Here is a 19,751-nt window from a genome sequence, read left to right on the forward strand (position 1 = left end):
GTGTGAATGCATTTGTGATGCAAGTGAGCCTACATTTAAATGTGCTTATGTGTGGGGGTTTCACCCCAAATACATATGATTAGGGGACTGTATTGTACAGGTATATGTATTTTTTCATGTCTGTATCCTCAGTGTTTCGCACTTGGAGGTGCAAAGTAAATATTTGCTTAACAAAGTTACCAATCAATAGACAATGAAGCTGCACACTGTGTACATGCCCCTTCCATTTCACAGCACATCCCTTCCTTATTCCTACTTTTCCATGAGGAGAAGCCAGTTGGAGCCCATACTATACCACTGTATCAGTGCGTGGTAAGCAGAGAATGTTTGGAGACTGTGTACTTATTGTCGTTGTGGTGTGTGTGTGTGTGTGTTGTGTGTGTGTGTGTGTGTGATATGAATGGGTGTCCGTGAGCAAGCCCAACCTACCTTCAGAAACAGCCTCAGGCTGGGATCCCTGTGCCCCCCTTCTTATCCCTGCACCTCAGGCGTGGGAGTGCCCCTTCCTGGGCTCAAGCTGCACAGCTTTGTCCCTTTCCACTCCACCTCATGCATCTCATATCCATAGGGAAAGCAGCAGCCATATCGCAGTCAACCAGCCCCAGGGGATAGAGAAACCTTTCTTACATCATGTGTACCATCTCCAAGCCCAGACCTGGGCCCCTCTGAACTGGCAGGCAGCTCAGTGAAGCTTCAGAGGAAAACAAATACTATCCCATTCCCAAAGTGTGTGCACACATGTGTGCATGTGTATACGAACCCATGAACATATCAGTGTCTAGGCGGTGTCCCAGGTCCAAAATCAGTATTTTAAGATTATGTTACTGGGTGATTAATCTAAGAATCCTTTGTGGTGACTGATTTTGCGACTGAGGAGGGCTCAGCCTGCCTGTATTTGGGGTCTATGTAATGAATAAAAACACAGACAAATACGAAACAGCACCTTGTCAGCCTTAGAACTCAGTTGGGTGATGCCAGTCTAGTGCAAACTAAGTGTACTGACCAAAAGGTGGATAGCAGCCAGACGATGGAGTTGTGCCAGCTGGGGGCAGCCAGGAGGGCTGCAATGAGGAACATGGAGCTCCACCAGGGCTCAGAGAGTGAGGCGGGATTTGTGCAACAGAAGATGGACGGAGGCTTTTTGTCGTTGTTTTTTTGTTTTTGTTTTTGTTTTTATTTTTTGAGATGGAGTCTCACTCTGTTGCCCAGACTGGAGTGCAATGGTGCAATCTCAGCTTACTGCAACCTCTGCCTCCCGGGTTCAAGCGATTCTCCCCACCTCAGCCTCCTGAGTAGCTGGAAATACAGGTGCCCGCCACCACACCCAGCTAATTTTTGTATTTTTAGTAGAGATGGGGTTTTGCCATGTTGCCCAGCCTGGTCTCGAACTCCTGACCTCAGGCAATTCGCCCCCCTTGGCCTCCCAAAGTGCTGGGATTACAAGCCTGATCCACCATGCCCAGGCGAGTCTTTCAAATAGAGAGCCAACCGGGATACCAAGAGGAGGCCAAGATGGTGTCACCAGCATCTGGAAGCAATTTATTTTACTAAGCGCATCTGTTCTCAACCCTAATTGGTGTCTGCTTACCTGGCACAGTAAAGCCAAAACATCCACGCCAAGGTTTGCAGCAGACGAAAGGAAGGCATCTATTTGCAGGGCAGCAAGTAAGGAGAATTGGGTGGCTCACACTTAAAACCTCAACTCCCAGATGGCTTTCAGGTAAGGGTTTTTAAAGGCAGGGAGGCAGAGGTTACAGGCAAAGTCATAAATCAATACATGGAGAACATACATTAGTTTGACCTAACACAGTGGGACATCTCAAAGCAGGAAGCCACAGGTCAGAAGTAGATTCAAAGATTTTCCGATTTATGGTTGGTTTAGGAAGGATTGCCTAAAAATGTGGGATCAGCAGAAAGGGATGTTAGCTCTGGCTGCAGGATGTGACTTTCTCCAGGCCCCTCAAGGAGAAATTTAGAACAAAGAGAGGTCGGAGTCCAGGCGTCAGTTTCCCCTTACCTGGGGTCTATGTGCCAGCAGATCCATTTGATGGGGATCCAGGTTTCTGAAAAACAACTCAGTGGCATGTGTTAAGATGTTATGTCTAGTTTCTACCTGGGAACCAAACATCCCATGATTCTAACTTCCTTGGCTATGGTCTTAAGCTAGTATTACCTTCTTCCTTACCACATTTACTTCTCAGGGTTAGCTAGGTACCTGAAATTTCCCTTGAAAGAACTGAAGAGGTTTTTTTTTTTCTATACTTGGGGGAGCCCACAGGCTTCTAAGAGGTCCCTGTTAAGTCTCACTTCCCTTCAGCAAGTGATACAAATCCACGTGCATCTGTGTCATCCTCTCAGGAAGCCATGCATTCATGCATCCATGTGGCATCTGTGGACCACCACCACAGGAGGTCCTGTGTACCACCCAGGAGGGTACAGACAAGGAGAGAGATCTTTCACAGATGGGAAAGTTGAGTCTCTGAGACTGATTCATACAAGATCAGGGTCTAAGTGGTCAGGACGGGAGGCCAGGTCAGCCTAGCTTCAAGTGCTATACCCTCTGCATGAAACTTATGATGACGGAGGAGGTGGGAGGGGGACCGGTGGGGTGGGATGCCAGGCTGATTGAGGAAGTCATGTGGATGAGGCTGAACAGGCTGGGCTTATGTGGGTTGAGGGGACAAAGATAATGACCTGGGCTGCCCTGATCTGGATCAGGAACTGTGGTTTCCTTGAAAGGTGACCTAGAGCTTCCAGGAGCTGCTGAGACTGAGGAGTTGGCATTGCAGCAGCAGGGGTGAGGGGGGGGTGGGAGTGCAGGCAGTGAAGGTGTGTATGGCACTGTGGCTGGTGTTCAGGGGCGACTGTGTCTCCTGAATGCTGATGCCATCCCCAAGGCATTTGTAATCAGCCCATGAAACCTGCCCTGGGTCTGAATCCATGAATACATTTATAGGTCATCCCTGTTTTCCAGGTGCTGGTAAATGGTCCCATAAAACACATCTCATTATGGCCCGAAGGGCTTCCCAACTCTAAAACCCCTTTTTATTTTAAAAACAAATTCTTAAAATCATTCCTTGATGAGGAAAGCACCCATGCTGACATTTCCAAGGGGGGATAGTGGAGGAAGGAGTTCCTGGGTGTTCCTGCAGCTGTGCCAGGGCTCTGGCTGTCTTCTGGGACATCAAGCAACTCTTCTGGTCCTTTTTCTTCTCTGTATCATAGTAAGGAAACGTGCATGCACATTCCTGTTTCTCAAGGTTGCTGTGAGGATAATTAGTTTACCTTCATCTGTCACCGTGCTCCCTTTACACCCAGCATCTGAGATTGTCTCTAATTATTATGACAAATCTCATGGAGCCCACTGAGAGATCTGAGCTATCTCTGGACTTCAAACCCACGTGTGGCTTTTGTTTTCACTTGGTTGCTATTGGCTCCAAAGTTTCTATCTCCCTTCCGCACTTCTCCGCAAGGCTGCATGTCTGGCAGCCCGCAGGCCAGCCTGACGTGATGGTCCTGTGGGTATCTTAACTTTGACCATACTGTGACCACCCCTCCAAGCCTGTTATCCTTCCCTTGGTCTCCCTTCCCACTTCTGGCATCAAATTCATTCAACAAATATTTATGTATTGAGTACCCACTCCATGCAGGCCTTGTGGGGTACTGGCATGGGGTAAGGGGAAAGGATGAGGCCTCAGCCTTTATGGAGTCTAGAATCTCCCATTACTTTCCTTCCAGATAGTTCTGGCAAGAAACCAAGAAACCATCTTAGATGTTTCTCTCCATCTCCTCTCACTCCCAACCAGTTATCAAATCCCCTCAGTATTAGTTCCATGACTTTTTAATCTGCCCCTTCCTCTTCACCACCCCAACCTGGTTCAGACCTCCCTTGTCTGAGACCACTGAGAACTTGCTGGCCTCCCCGTCCCTACCCTAGCTTCCTCCATCATATTGCTATAACTCCCTTAGGGATCACTGTCTTCATAATAAAAACCAAACTCCTTCTCCTGACATCAGAGCCACAACCATCTAGACCCAGCCTGTCCTAGGTCTCACTTCTCACCATGCACCGCACACAGGATGCTTCACACACATAGATCTACTCTCTCTGCTGAACCTGTCAGACCTCCTTGCCTCAGTGAATGCAGTTTCCTCCAGGAGAAACTCCCTTATCCCTCCCACAAGCCCCTTCTCCACCTACACACACACTGGGTAACATCTACCTGTCATTTCAGGCTCTATTCAAATGTTGTGACTCTACAAAGACTTCCCTGATTTCTGGGTAGAAATAACTCATCTCTCTTCTTTCTTCTCAAACTGCTTCATCTGCACCTTTGTGCCAGCATTTATCACACTTTATCCTGTAGTTGGCTGAATGCTGTTCATGTTATTTTCCCTACGCTAATAATAACAGTCATAACAATAATTAATGCTGATTGATTGCTTGTACTAATCATTAGACATATATTATCTCATTTAATTCTCAAGAGAACCTCACAAAATAGGTGTGTTATTTTCCCCGTTTTGCAGAGGAGGAAGCAAGCTATGTAGCACGTAATCACATGCCTGAGGTCACCCAGAGATTTGGGCCCAGGTGCTCTGACCCTGGAGCCGGCACCCTTTCCCACACCCATGAACTGCCTTCAGGAGGCTAGAGGTCAACAGGCAGGGAGTTCAACTCACATCTCTGGGCCGCTTCTGCCTCCATCACAAAGCCAGGCACATGGAGGCAGTTCACTGACGCTTGTTGATTTAAGAATTAAAGATCCATTGGCTGAAGAGTTGAAAGGAGATAGAGGATAGAAAATAGAGAAGGACATGGGGGTAGAAGAAAAGAGATTCCAGGGTTCCCTTAAACAGAATGTCCTCCTTCCTCCCAGCCTCCTTCCTCCCACTTAATTTTTCTTTCTTACTCTATTCATTTCCTGGGGTTGCCAATTAAGGTGTTGGCAGGGTTATGCTTCCTCTGCCACCTCCAGGGGAGAATATTTCCTTGTCTCCTCCAGCTCCTGGTAGCCCCAGGAATTCCTTGGCTTGTGGCTACATCACTCTAACCTCTACCTCCATCTTCACATGACCATCTTCCTTTTCTCTCTCTGTCTTCTCTTCTTAGAAAGATAATAGTTGTATGTGGAGGAGGCCCACTCTAATAATCACATCTCACCTTAATTATATCTTCAAAGACCCTGTTTCCAAGAAGATCACATTCACAGGTTAAAACCTCAACATATCTTTTGGGGGGATGTAATTCAACCCCTAACACTGCCTATTAATCAGATTGCAACACGTGAGGATATAGGGCTTTCATAGCACCAAGAAAACTGTAATCATCCACTACTGAGATACAAATCCCTGGTTCTGCTTTCTGAGTTGACATCGCCATATGATAAATCTCTAGTTCTTTAAGATGTTTAACTCATGTCATTTTGAGACACATGAATTGACAGCTGGGGATGAAGACAGAGTGAGCCAGAAGAAAGGAGTGAGTGATGGCCCCTCTGGGCTGGATGAGTGCAGCCAGGGCAGAGTCCTGGCTTGTGACAGCTGCTTATCGGAGCTAACCAGGTGTTTTGTACAGCATTAGCCCCACCTGAGCTTCTTGCCCATCTTGGGTTCCACATTTGAGTTAGGTGATAGTCACAGCACAATCTCCCTTCCTCTCCCACCAGGGAAACTGTTTTTTCCAAAGTAAGACTTGTTCACTCTGCATTATCTGTCGTTTCCCCACTCTCTGCCTCAGTTTACCCTTCCATCAAATTAGGAAACCAAGAACACCTAAATTTAAGTGATTGGCATTGTGCCTCCTCCATTATGATCCTGGGTGTTCCCATGCATATCTGTGGGGCTCTGCCTGGCTTCCAAACACCAGGTAGCTCTAGCTGCTAGAGAGCTTTAAGGGCTTTGCTTCTCTGTCTGAGCATCCTGACTGCTGCGTGTGGGGCTCTGCCCAGAGTCTAGAAGCTACCGTGCCTTCTCATAGGGAATGGGGGTAAAGACTGTGGATTATACATTGACTAGGAAACAGAAACAGTGCTGGGATATTTTATTAAATAACTACAACCCTGTTAGGTTATTATTAGCTCTATTTCACAATGAGGAAACTGAGGCCAGGGAAGTTAATGTACCTTGCCTGCCCTCACTTGGCTTATAAGTGGAGGTTCTTTGTACATTGGGGTGCTGTGCCTAGACTCACAGTGCCAGCCTCCACAGGCCAGCTCTTGCTATGGCACCGCTGTTCATGTTTACAGTTTCTCTGCTTCTGCCATTTTGGGTGGATTGGTTGAGCCACTGTTCAGCAGGACCACAGGAAATACCTGTTCCCCATTCCTCCAGTCCAACCCTGATTTCTGTCTCACACAGGGTCACTGAAGCCACAAGGCTACCACCGTGCTTCCTCCATCACTTTGTGTCTCCTTTGCTGCCCCCAACAGGGATTCTGGGGCCAAAGCACACACTGGCTTGCTTAGGCTCAGGTCTCAGGATTAGGAAAAAGGCAAGCAAGACAGTGGGAGTTACCCAGGGCATTGGCTCACATGGGTCTCCTCCCTGCCACCCCTCCTTAAGGTTTTATTTAACCAGGTAGTTGTGGGTGCAGTAAGGGAAGCTCAGATTGGGTAACAGTTGAACACCAACACTGGGCTAAGCTAATGCCCACTCATGACCAGGGGCTCCAGAGAATGACCAGGAGGGTGGCGACAGGGAGAGCAATCACCTGCAAAAAGAAACTCTGCCAGGGTGGACTGTGAGCTCTGCCTGGTCTGCTGGTCACCCTTCATTCCTCTCTTTCTGGCTCCTCCTTCTTCACTTTCTCCATCCCTGTGTCTGCTCTTCTCTCTCTTTCTTGCCCTGTTTTATAATTTCTCTCTGCCAAGAGGTCTTTGTCCCTGTCTTTTCATCTCTTTCTCTACCTGTCTCTCCTTCATTTGCTTTCTCCCTCCATCCCTAAACCAAACTTAGCCCCACTGGGCTCCAGGACCAGATGGATTGTGAAATAGAGTCCCCTTCCAAGGAGGAATGCTCTAGGCTCAGGTCAAAGCAGGAGCTGCTCACATGTGTGTGTGTAGCACACACACACACACACACAAAGAGAGAGAGAGAGAGAGCAGTAGTCTAGGATGGCACAGGGAGATGTGACTTCCTTCTGTTTCCACATTCCCTTGGAAGTATCCTCCCTTTCCACTTCCCTTCTACATGGTGAGTGGTAGTTGGACGAGATGATGTTACACTGTCTAGTGTCCAGCACCGACACTCTGTAATTCTATGGAAATAGGTGTAAGTGACAGCACAAGAGGCTCAAGGCCACAAGTCCATGAACTCCTCTTTTCTCCTTGAGGATTTCTGGCAGGTGTCTCAAGATCCCCAAGCACTGCAGTCTGTAGGATGCTTTCTAGTGTCTCATATTTGACTTCCAGTTGGACCATTTTGTGGTGCCATAGCCCATTTCCTCTGGGTAGACCTTCAGAAATAGGTGAGCAACAACGCCCCAGTGCCATGGGCTCAGGGTAAGCGGGACTCTGTTTATGACTCCTGAAGAGCCCTTATGCTATCCCCTATACTCTGCACCAGCTTCCCCTCCCTAGAACGGAGCTAGGGTCTGAGCAGAGACCTTGCTGAGGGATATGAGGTAAGGTGGGGCCAGGACTGAGGGAGGGGGCATATGGAGGGACAGACATGAGATGGAAAACAGTAGAAGCTTAGATATGACCTGTTTTTCTCACAGGACCAACTCCTGCCTGGGGGAGGGCTGGGGGTGGGCAGGAGAACTCTCAGCTTTGGGATTTCTCTGGGCAAGGGTGCCCAATCCAGCTTTTTAAAGAAAGAAGCCCCAGAAAGGAAGATGAAGCCCAGAGAATCCTTTGCCCAGGATGTAGTATAAATCTCAACCTGCTCCACAGGAAGGAGGAGAAACCTCATTCATAATCTTGATGAATTGGAAACTCAATAAGCCCAGGCCCGCCCAGATGAGTGCTCAATTAGTGAGAGGAGGAGAACACTGCTAATTCCCTTCTCCTTGGGCGGTGGGAACTGTGCTGCTCAGCCCTCCCTGCCCCTCTGGAAACTCCTGGGAAATGGCAACAACTTTGAACATTACACTGGCAGTCCCCACCTCAGTGAAGGTCCTTGAGCAAGTCTGAGAGAGCAGAAGTGACTTCTCTTTCTCCCTCCCTTCCTTCTTTTTTCTTTTTTCCTTCTTTTTCTGTTTTCCTTTCTTCCTTTCTCCTTCCATCCTTCTTTCCTTCCTTTTTCTCTTTCTCTTTTCTCCCTTCCTCCTTCCCTCCCTCCTTTACTCCTTCCTTTTCTCTATCTTCGTTTCTCTTTTCCTCCTCTCCTTCCTTCTTTCTTTTCTTCCTTCTTCCCTCCCTCCCTCCCATTCTTTCCGTGGGTGTATGTGAGTGTTAAGTGTCTTGGCCAGGGCACACATCCTTCTCAGATCATCATGCAGGAGCCCTCTCCCACCCACATTCTCATTCCCACCCTTCACCACCCCCACCATAGGCAACCACTCTCTTTTGTAGTGTACCCTGAGGTTAGATTTGTATGTTTATGCCTTTTTAATTCATACACATGGTATTGCATTACAGACTCTGTTCTTTTCACTTTTCTTTTTTTAACTTCAGCACTATTTCAAAATGTCTAGCAGAGATGCTATGTGCAGATGGAGTTCATCATTCTGGTTGCTGCCCAGAGTTTGCAGGGGATGCTGCCACATGCTACCTCTCTATTCGTCTAGCGATGGACACCTGTGTTGCCTCCAATCCCAGCTGCCACAGCATCACTACACAAAATATCCACGTGCATATCTATAGTGGACCTTCATGAGGTCACCCTGTAGCTCATGTCCAGAATGCAGTTCTGGCTGAGGATATGCACAGCCTTGATCTGCCCAAGCACTGTGGGTGGGTACGTTCTGCATTGGTGGTCCTGGCACTAGGAAAATACTTATTTTGTTTGATGGTTCTACCTTCGTAGACACAGCTAAGCCTAAGAAAATGCTGGAATTTTCCTGGTTGTGGTCCCACATTAGTAACAAATGCCCATGCCCCTTCAGGGTCAAGTAGCCCAATTCCAGGGGCACCATGCACACTGTGATTTTCTGTGTTATGCCCAGGGGGCCCTTCATATAAGTGCAAGTTCGTGGTCCCCTTGCCAGTCACTGCATGATTAAGGTTCCTTGGGAGAGGTGAGGCCCCTTGACTCGCCTCTGACTCATCTCTAGAAGTGAGTAACTATGGTCTTGTCTCCATCAGGGTTGCTCCCTGGGGCCAGGCTGGGGAGAAGGGGGAGCTTGGACATAGAGATCTCAGCAGTCGGAGGAGGCCTGAGCACTTGGCCAGGCAGGGGAACTTCTGGGGACACCCTCATGAGTGTCCCTGCCTTTCTTAGTCCCCAGCCTTCAAACCCCCTGCCTCCTCCACCTTCGCCTTTTCTCTCAAGTCACAGCTCAGCAATTTAATGCCACCACACCACCACCCTGCAACTGGCTCACCCTCCTCAGACTGAGGACCAGCAACCCAGCCTGACCACCACTGGGGTCTCAGGTGTGTCTCCACCACTAAGTCTCTGGTGGTAGGCAGCTCTGAGACCCAGGTAGCTAATCTGTACTCCTGGGGAGACCAGCTGAATGAACAAACTTTTCAAAGTGCTGAAACTTTGTTTGTAATAGCCCAAAACAACCACCAACCCAAATCAACCTCAACAGTAGGATGAGTGAGCCTACTGTAGTATGTTCATACAATGGAATACTACAAGGAAATGGAAAAAAAAAAAACAGCAAAGAACATCATGGATAAATTTCACGTGCGTTGCACTGAGTAAAAGAAGCCAGACATAAAAGAGTTCATCCGTGGCCAGGCACGTTGGCTCACAACTGTAATCCCAGCACTTTGGGAGGCCGAGGTGGGTAGATGTCTTGAGGTCAGGAGTTTGAGACCAGCCTGGCCAACATGGTGAAATCCCACGTCTACCAAAAATACAAAAAAAAAAAAAATTAGCTGGGCATGGTAAGGCTCACCTGTAATCACAGCTACTTGAGAGGCTGAAGCAGGAGAATCGCTTGAACCCAGGAGGTGGAGGTTGTAGTGAGCCAAGATCATGCCACTGCACTCAGTCTGGGTGACAGAGCAAGACCCTGTTAAAAAAAAAAAAAAGCTCATCCAGTACCATTTCTCTGAAGTTGAAAAGCAGACAAAACTAGTCTATGGTAATAGAAATCAGAATAATAGTTACTCTTGGGGAAAGAACTTGACTGGGAAGAAGCACAGGGGAATCTTCTAGGGAGCTAGAAATGTTCCGTATCTTCATTTGGGTGATAGTTACACAAGGGTAACTTCATATACGTCAAAATTCAATGAACATTTGAGTAGATATTTATTTAAAGAAGATACACAAATGGTCACTAAAATAAGCACATGAAACAATATTCAACACCATTAGTCATTCAGAAAATGCAAAAAAAAAATGTACAATGAGATGCCACTTCACTCCCACTAGGACAACTATAATTTTAAAAGAAAATAACAAGTGTTGGCAAAGCGATGGAGAAATTGGAACCCTCATCTATTGCTGGTGAGAATGTAAAATGGGGCAACCACTTTGGAAAACAGTTTGGCAGTTTCTCGAAATTTTACAGATATAATTAGCATACGACCCAGGAATTCCACTCATAGGTATATATCCAAAAGAACTGAAAATACATGTCCACATAAAAACTTATACACTAATGTTCATAGCAGCATTATTCATATTGATAATACCTTAAATATGGAGACAACCCAAACTAAAGAATGGATAAACAAAATGTGGTATATCCATACAATGGAATATTATTGAGCAGTAAAAAGAAATGAAGTACTTATGCATGCCATGACATAGGTGAACCTTGAAAACATTATACTAAGTAAAAGAAGCCAGAAATGAAAGGTCATATATGATTCCACTTATATGAAATATCCAATATCCACAGAGGCAGAGACAAATCCATAAGACAGAAAGTAGATTAATGGGTACAGGGGTAAGGAGCAGGGAAGAACAGGACGTGACTGTTAATGGGTATGGGATTTATTTGGGGGATGATAAAAATATTCTGCATTAGACAGCGGTAAAGATTGCACAACTGTAAATATACCAAAAAGTACTGAAACTTTAAAACTGTGAATTTGGTGATTGGTGAATTATATCTCAATAAAGCTGTTATTAAAAATTCATTGAGCAACATGCTTAATATTTTGCATGTTACTGTATAAAAGCTATGCATAAGTAAATGAATAAATAAATGTACCTGAAAGCAAATGTTTAAAAAAAATTAGTACTAGGATTTAAAAAGTGAAATACAGAACAAGGTTCATAATACTGTATTCTTTGTGTAAAGTCGAAGTCCTATACATGCAAAGCAACACCGCATTTCTATAGGGATTCATACTAATTCAAAGATAAACACTAAATTGCCCCTCAAGACATCTGAATTTCTGCCTCTGAACTGAGTTCTCCTCTAAGTCCCAGATGATGTTTGTTGACCCTGATTCCCACCCAGACACCACCTGAACTCATTCCCCTGGGCTGAATCAGGTCCCTGGGTCCCTCACCCATTGTGTATGAACAGGAAGTTTGCTGCCCCGTCTGCCTTCCGAACTGAACCTCCTCTTGGAATATCTTTTACCAGATCCAGATATCCTGGTACTGGTGATTGTCCCGACCATCCATGATAGATCTACATGTCCTCTAAGCATGCCAGTAGGGACTACCTGGTCTTCTCCAGGGCAACCTTCTGGCTGAGTCAGCCTCCCACGCCTACCCCTAGCCTGAGGAGTATCTGCACCTGCCTGGATGGCTGAGGGATGTGTGGGGTCCACTGTAATTGATACCACAGTCTGCCTGGTACCCAGGTAAAGAGGCCTAGAAAGCAAGAGGTCTGTGTTCATGGCCTGACCACACTGACAGGGGCTAGATCTTGCCACACAGTGCAGCAGACTCTGTCTTTGGAGCATTTGAAATGACAGACACAGCCACTTATCTCATCAAGTGAAAGGACTGGTGATGAGAAACCCCCTGGATTGTCCAGATACTGATTTATCTCAAGCATCCCTTGAGAAGCTCTTTACTTACTGAAGAGACTGGCACAATTGTTGTATGTATTAGTTGAGCTTCTCAGTTACAGACAACAGAATACTCTCTAGGTAGTTTAAGCAGAGAGAAGTTTAGTACAGATATAGAGAGCTCACAAAATCATTGGAACTGCAGAAGAAATACCCCCTATACTGGCCCAGTAAAGAAACCTATGCCTGTGAAATGGTTGGCAAGCTGCCATCACCACCACCACCCACCCCTGCAACACACACACATACACACATACGCACCAGCCACCAGCACAAAGAGTGTTCTATCCCTTGCCTGGTCTCTCACGTAACTCACTCCCCAATCAACATCTCAGTCACACCTAACAAGAAGTCATATTGGAAGCTAGCAATAGGGTTACTAGCCATCCCAGGTGGTCTAGGACTGGGGATTTCCCATGTTGCAGGACTTTCAGTGCTAGATCAGAAAAGTCCCAGGCAAAACAGGGCAGGTTGGTTACCCTAGCTAGGAAATGTAGTGTTTTTGGAGTACGCACTGGGGAGGTAGGAGTCATATTGCGGGGAACTGTCAAAATGTGGAGAGGAGGTCAGATAATTCGGGTCAGCTACAATGACAGATTATCTCTAAACTGCACAAAAAAAATAAATTAGAATCTTATAATCACCACTTATTGAGTATTTACTATATGCCCTGAGCTTGCTTGCCAAGTGCTTTAGTATTACTCTTATTTATTATTATTATTATTATTCTCTCATTCTATCTTCACCACAAACCTATAATAGTACATTATTTATCTAATGCTGTTATAGGTCCTGTTATGGAACTTACATTGTTGTGGGAGAAACAGACATTTAAGCTGAGGCATGAGCGAAGGGGAGGGAGCCAGATACACAGTGATGTGAGGAAAGGATGTTCTAGCCAGAAGGAACAGCAAGTGCAAAAACTGGAGGTGGGAACAGAAAGGAGTTTTGCATACTCAGGGAACAGAAGGAACTCTGTGTGGCTGCAGGAGAGCACATGAGAACAGGAAGGGGTATACAACAAGGTTTAGGTCTGGTAGACTATGGTAAGGAAGATGGATTGTATTTTAAGAAAAACTAGAAGCCAGTGGAGGGTTTTAAGCAGGGGAGTGGTATGATTAGATTTTCATTTTATAGCCTGGGTCACAAAGCTGGTGAATGAGAAATGAAATTTGAAGCCAGATACGTATCACTACAGATTGTGTTATCACCTGTTTTCAGCTACCATGCAAGCTGACGTCATCCAGGACTCATAAGCGAGAGCCCCTAGTTTGTTCACAAATGCTCATTCTGTGTGTTGACTTCTCTATAGCAATGATTCTTCATCTGGAGCAATTTGTCCCCCAGGGGGACATTTGACAATGCCTGGAGGTATTTTTGGTTGGTACAACTTGCAGGTAGGAGGTGGTGCCAGCATGGAATGGGTAGAGGCCAGGGATGTTCCTAAATGTCCTACAGTGTACAGGGCAGCCCCACGACAAAGACTTGTCCAACCCCAGATGTCAACACTGCTCTCCAGTATATCACAGTCATTTTCTCATGTGTACAATGATGGGTGAATTCAAATGAAAGCTGAGACTCCTTCCAACTCCCCGAATGTGTATTCTTTGCTTGGGAGACAGGAGTGCTTCAAAGCAGGCAGCGAGCCCTCAGCACACATCACAGGGGTTTCTGTGACACCAGGTCTTTCATTCATTCTACCACAAAGCCAGGCAGGTCCTGGTAGCACGGGAAGAAAGAAACTTAGCTAGTGAGTGTGGAGTGAAGAAAACCACTGGTTTGGTTGGGTTTTTCACCTCCTGGGAACAGTTGCTGTGTTTCCCAGTGCTCCAGCAGCTAGGCAGTGTGGCAATCAATCAAGCAATTCCTGGCAGTGGGTCAGCTGATGGTGATGGGCCTGGCTCTGCCTGAGTCTTGGTGAGCTCTCCTGGGGCTTCCAAACACTCAGGGCTGGGCATTGAGGCTGTAAGGGTCAGGGGATGACCAGCTGCCCCTTATACACTGCACAGTGACATTTGCACATGTGCAGATACTCCCTATAATCTGTACTTAAACCACAGTACTCCTACTGCATACCCAGAGTATGTTTTTCAATGCCTGCATATCCACACAGCTCCGGATCTCTCCTGGTGGCCACGTGACCAACCCATCAGACCAGACAGTGCATGGATTATAGAGTGGAGATTCCCTATTCACACGATGTTACCAACTTTGGAGGCTGGGTGCATGTACATACACCTTCCATTTCCAAACACCACAGGCTGACTGCACATCATTTATGCTGCAGGAATGCCACATTAGACTCACTAAAATGAATTGAGTGCTTACCATGTGCCACATGCTGTAAGTACTTTTATACATCTTCTCTTTGAGTCATTCTATCTTCATTTGGTTCCTTGGAAAGCAAACCTTGAAGCAAAAATTTAGGAGCAAGTAGTTTAGTTGGGAGTTGATCCAGGGATTACTATGGGGAATGGCAGTGACGGGAGAAAAGCTCATAAAGGGTATGTAAATGAAGGATTCACTGCTCTGGGAAACTGTGGTTTGAGCCTCAGGGAGACTATATGGAACACTGCTCAGGTTTGTCCCCTCATCAGAGGAGAAAAAGCTTTGGTCCCTCACTGCCTGGTTGGCTAAAGGAATGTGGACAGAACACCCACAGCCTCTGCCACATCTCCCAATACCACTAAGGAAAGTATTAGATAACTCTATTTTAGATGAGGCAACAGGGGTTAGAAGAGGTTATGCTACCTTGTCCAAGGCAACATGGTTAATGAAGTGTGGAACCAGGATTCAAACTTGGGTCTGGCTACCTGCAGAGCCCACATTCATACTCACTGTATTAGCTTCCTCGAGCTGCCAAAAAAAAAAAAGTACCACAAAGTACCACACACAGTGTGGCTTACGCTACAGAAATGTATTGTCTCACAGTACTAGAGGTATGAAATTCAAGACCAAAGTGTCACCAGGGTTGGTTCCTTCTGAGGGCTGTGAGAGAATCTGTTCCATGCCTCTCCCCTAGTTTTCTGCTGGTTTGCTGCCAATCTTTAGTATTTCTTGGCTTGCAGAAGCATCACCCCAGCTCTGCCTTCATCTTCACATGATATTCTCTCTGTGTTCACTTCCATGTCTAAATGTCCCCTTTTTATAAAGACACCAACCATACCGAATCAGGGTCCATCTAAGGACCTCATCTTAACCAACTACACCTGCAATGACCTTATTTCCAAGTAAGGCTGCATCCAGAGGTACCGGGAGTTAGGACTTCAACACAGAACTTTTGAGGAGACACAATTCAACCTTTAACACCCTCTATGCCTGTCATCACTCCTCCGTACCCCATAGGCTTTTGTTCTGCATGTCCATTTTTATCCTTTGAGCTTGTCCACTGCACGCTGGACAAAAGAGTCCTGTAGCTTGTAGCTTATGTCCCTCGCTTTTGATGGCCCTACCCTTCAGGTGATGGCATGACTAGATCGTGGCCAGAGGGCAGAGGACTGAATGAGATGGATGAAGTCTGGGAGAAGGCCTTGGTGAGGAAGCTTGGGCCTGAGGTCCACCTCACTGTCACTTTAATCACTGAGATTCAATCACCAAATACAATAAAGAAAAGTATTACAGAAATAAAACACTGCCAGAAAATCTTTCTCAAATTATAAGTCCATGCAATGAGCAGTCTGGGTTTATAAAGAACAAATTATGCCAGACAACACTGGATTGTGCCTTTAAGGGAACTAGGAAATTAAAAGGTGGGAAGGATGGAAGGGATGCAATGTATCTTGATTTTAATACAGCAATTGATACACCGTCTTGTGGAATTGTCCCTGCAAAATGAATTCAAACTGGCTTGGTGAGGAGAACTGTCCCTGGGGTTGAGACGGGCGGATCATGAGGTCAGGAGATCGAGACCATCCTGGCTAACACGGTGAAACCCCATCTCTACTAAAAAATACAAAAAACTAGCCGGGCGTGGTGGCGGGCGCCTGTAGTCCCAGCTACTCAGGAGGCTGAGGCAGGAGAATGGCGTGAACCCGGGAGGCGGAGCTTGCAGTGAGCTGAGATCCGGCCACTGCACTCCAGCCTGGGCCACAGAGCAAGACTCCGTCTCAAAAAAAAAAAAAAAAGAAAACCAGGGGAAAGATAAACAAACAAAGAACGATTAAAGGAGAAACCAAAACCCATAGCCCTAAGGTAGGGAAAGGAAGGAGGGTGACTTAAGAGAGGGGAAGGAAGATTTTGAAATGTGCAGAGGTGTGGAATATGCCAGGGTGTTTGGGGAGCTGGAGAGGGGATGGCCCAGAGAAGGAGACTGACCAGGAGCCTGCCAGACAGTGGGATTCACCAGTGGCTCTATGCCAGGTGGGTCACATCACCAGCCCAAAGAGACCGGGAAACTGAAGGCTGCACCCTGAAGAAACCTACAACCTGAATGGAGGAAACCTACTAAAGGCAATCACAGTCGCCTTCAGGGGCAGAGTCAGGTGCTGGGTTTTGCTTTTTTCAAATGTATGACATTTGAAGTGAAGTAGCCCATTCTTTGGAATCCTAGAATCCTGACTTGGGCTCAGAATGTTAGAGTTGGCAGGGGCCTTAGTGAAGGGGTCCTCTCTGTGCAGACGAGGAGACTCAGAGCCACAGAAAGAGAAGTATGTCTGGGGAGTTTGTCAGAAATGCAGATTCATGGACTCAGAACTCAGCGGTTCTGATTGTCGTGGACTTTGGATAAGGCCGAAGAACCATTTGTAACAAATCAGTTAAAGATAACTTTGGTATGTGGATCACACTGAGAAACACTGGCCCACAATCACACCCTGGTCCTGTGCTTCTATTCTCTTTGTTTTTCTTTCTTCTTTCTTTCCTTCCTTCCAAAATGTTTTTCTCATGTGTCTACTATATGGAAGGCATTGTTCTAGGTTCCAGAGATGCAGAGATAAAAAGTGACTTCCATCTTTGAGAAGTGGACAGTGAGGCTACCCAGTGGAATAATTTATAGAAGCATGAGGAGCTGAAGTCATGTTTAACAACTCTATGAAAACACCATCAGCAAAATTCAGACAGCGGGAAACTACAGGGCAAACACCAGGCTTCCTCAGTAAATACAATACAAAGGGCAAAAATAAGAGGGAGGGAAGATCTATACATTAAAGGGGACTTAAGGGACATATCAATCAATTGTCATGTAAGACCTTACCCGGATCCTGATTTAAACAAATGCTGTTTAAAAGAACTATTATGAGGCAATCAGAAAAATGTGAACATTTATGGATATTTGATTATTTTAACTAATTACAAGGTATGTTGAGATGGTATTGTGGTTATTTTTTTAAACTTCCTTATCTACTAGATATAGAAACTAAAATTTTTATGGATAAAACAATTTGATGTTTACAATTGGCTTTAAACTAGCTCTGTGTGTGTGTGTGTCTAAGGTCAGCAGAGGGGTGTCTAGATCAAGCAAGATTGTAAGATTGTCTATGAGTTATTGATTGTTGAAGCCAATTATGGGTAGTTCATTATACTATGAGGAGTTCATTACTATTCTATTTTGCACATGTTTGAAGTTTTTCTAATAGTAAGAAAGAGAGAAAGAAGAAAGGATGGAGAGAGGGAGAGAGAGAGAGAGAAGGGAGGTAGGGAATCCAGGTGACAAGTGGTGGATAGAATCATAGACTGATGACCGAACAGGATGAACCAAGGAGAGTCTCCACTCTGGCAAGAGGGTTCAGTTCAGAAAAGGAATTGTCATTAACCAGGCCAAGATGCGAGGTAGAGGTATGGGGGAGGCCCATGTAGATGTAGAAAGAATGTGCCGGCCATGGCTGTGGAAACCACAAGAGAAGAGCAAGAACCTGACTCCCAGCACTGTGTGGGCTGGGCTCAGGAGCTCAGGTGATTCTGGTAGGTGAGGGAAGTAACCAAAGGATTTCAAACAGAAGAGACATAGAAAGATACATGTTTGGTTAGCTCACCTGGGCTTCTCTGTGGAGATTGGACTTGGATAGGGAGACCAGTGGAGGGAAAACAAGTTATGCCAAGGGGATGTGAACAGAAGGGGACACTGGAGACATTTAGGAAGTAGACTCTACAGGATGTAGTCTTTGGGGGGTCTCCTGTGCTTTTTGTTGGATGTCTAAAGGGATGGTGATATCTCTCAGCCAAGGCAGGGAACACAGGCAAAGGACCTGGTGGAGTAAGAGGTGACAGATTCATGTGGACACCTCGGATTTATGGGAAAGCCAGGGAGAGATGTTTCACATGCCTTTGGATGTATAGCACTGCAGCTCAGAGGAGAGATCTAAACCAGGGAATGTAAACATGGCCTTGAGAAGAGGGAGAAGAGGAGAGGAGGGCCTGAGTCAGCGTCTTGGAGCAACACTGATATCTCAGCTGATGGTAGTGGGAGCCTGCAACTGGTCGCAGTCTCCCAATCCATTCTCTGCCAGCCCCTCTCTTACAACTTTTGCACTTGAGTTTTGAGGTCCGCTAGTGTCTGGGGTCTCCTGGGTCAGGCTCACTGGTGGCAGCTGCTTTCTCTTGGTTCCCGCACTGACCATTCCTGCCAAGTAATTCTTGTACCTGCCTGTGAACCAACACTTGCTCAGGAAGCTGAAGGATGCCTCCATCACCAAAGCCCTTTTTCATCATGGTCAGTCCAGCCGTACTTGCCTGTGTATTGTTTCTCTGTTGTTTGCTTCAGTTGGGCAGAATGGGATGGTGGCAACACACAACACCTCTAGAGGCCACTGGACCTGGGGTTAAGTCCCAGCTTAGCCATCAGGGAGTGTGTAGACTCAGTCGTGTTATTTTACCTCTCAATGTCTGTTTCCTCATCTGCAAAAGAAAAGGAATGAATGAGATTTGTACTAGCCTCTTAAATGCCATAATGCACAAATAGCACTTAGCTGTGTGCTATATAAATGTCATTTTTGTTATTCTCTTTGTTCTTACAGACCTGCCTGTCTGGATAGTTGAGCAGCCCCTGCTCCGCCCCTATGGCTCCTGCAGACAGCATTGGTTCCTCTTTTCCTGGGTGACAAGCACCTGCCTGGCCCTCCCCTTGGATACGAACGTTCTCCTAGCTCTTGGCTCTCTCCCTGGCTACTCATCAGCTGGGCTTCCCTGCCTAATTCTGAATGTTGGTGTCTCTGTAGCTCCTTGCCCTGAACCAACAATCTTTTGAGAACTGCAGCCCAGTGGGCATCTCCAGTTTTATCATATTCTTTTCAAAAAATTAACTGTACACGTCTGTTTGTGATACTAATTCTTCTAACGTTTAACTACTAAAGTGATGGAGAAACAAATAAAAGATGCCCCCACCCCAGATGAACATAGCTGTCATTCCAACTGGGGATTGAGGTGGCCCAGGGGACAGGGCTGCTTGGTAAGGCCTGTCTGTGGCAAGTGAAGCCACGCTTTCTGTTCTCTTCACACAAACAAGACAAGAAAACTCATTTGTGCTCATGGGAGCCAGCCCCCTCCTCCATGATACCCCAGACATTATCCAGACGGCCAGTTTCCAGAGCATTTATTAAACAACCATTTACGGAGAGCCCACCGTGAGGCAGCCGCTGAGTGCTGAAATTGAATTTATTTCCTGTGTTAAGTCTCAGAAAAGATTGGAAAGCCTTGTCCGTGAGGCCTCGAGGTAGAATTGCTATG

Source organism: Trachypithecus francoisi, unplaced genomic scaffold (assembly GCF_009764315.1).
Source record: "Trachypithecus francoisi isolate TF-2019V2 unplaced genomic scaffold, Tfra_2.0 Lachesis_group10, whole genome shotgun sequence".
In the NCBI taxonomy this organism is placed as follows: Eukaryota; Metazoa; Chordata; class Mammalia; order Primates; family Cercopithecidae; genus Trachypithecus; species Trachypithecus francoisi.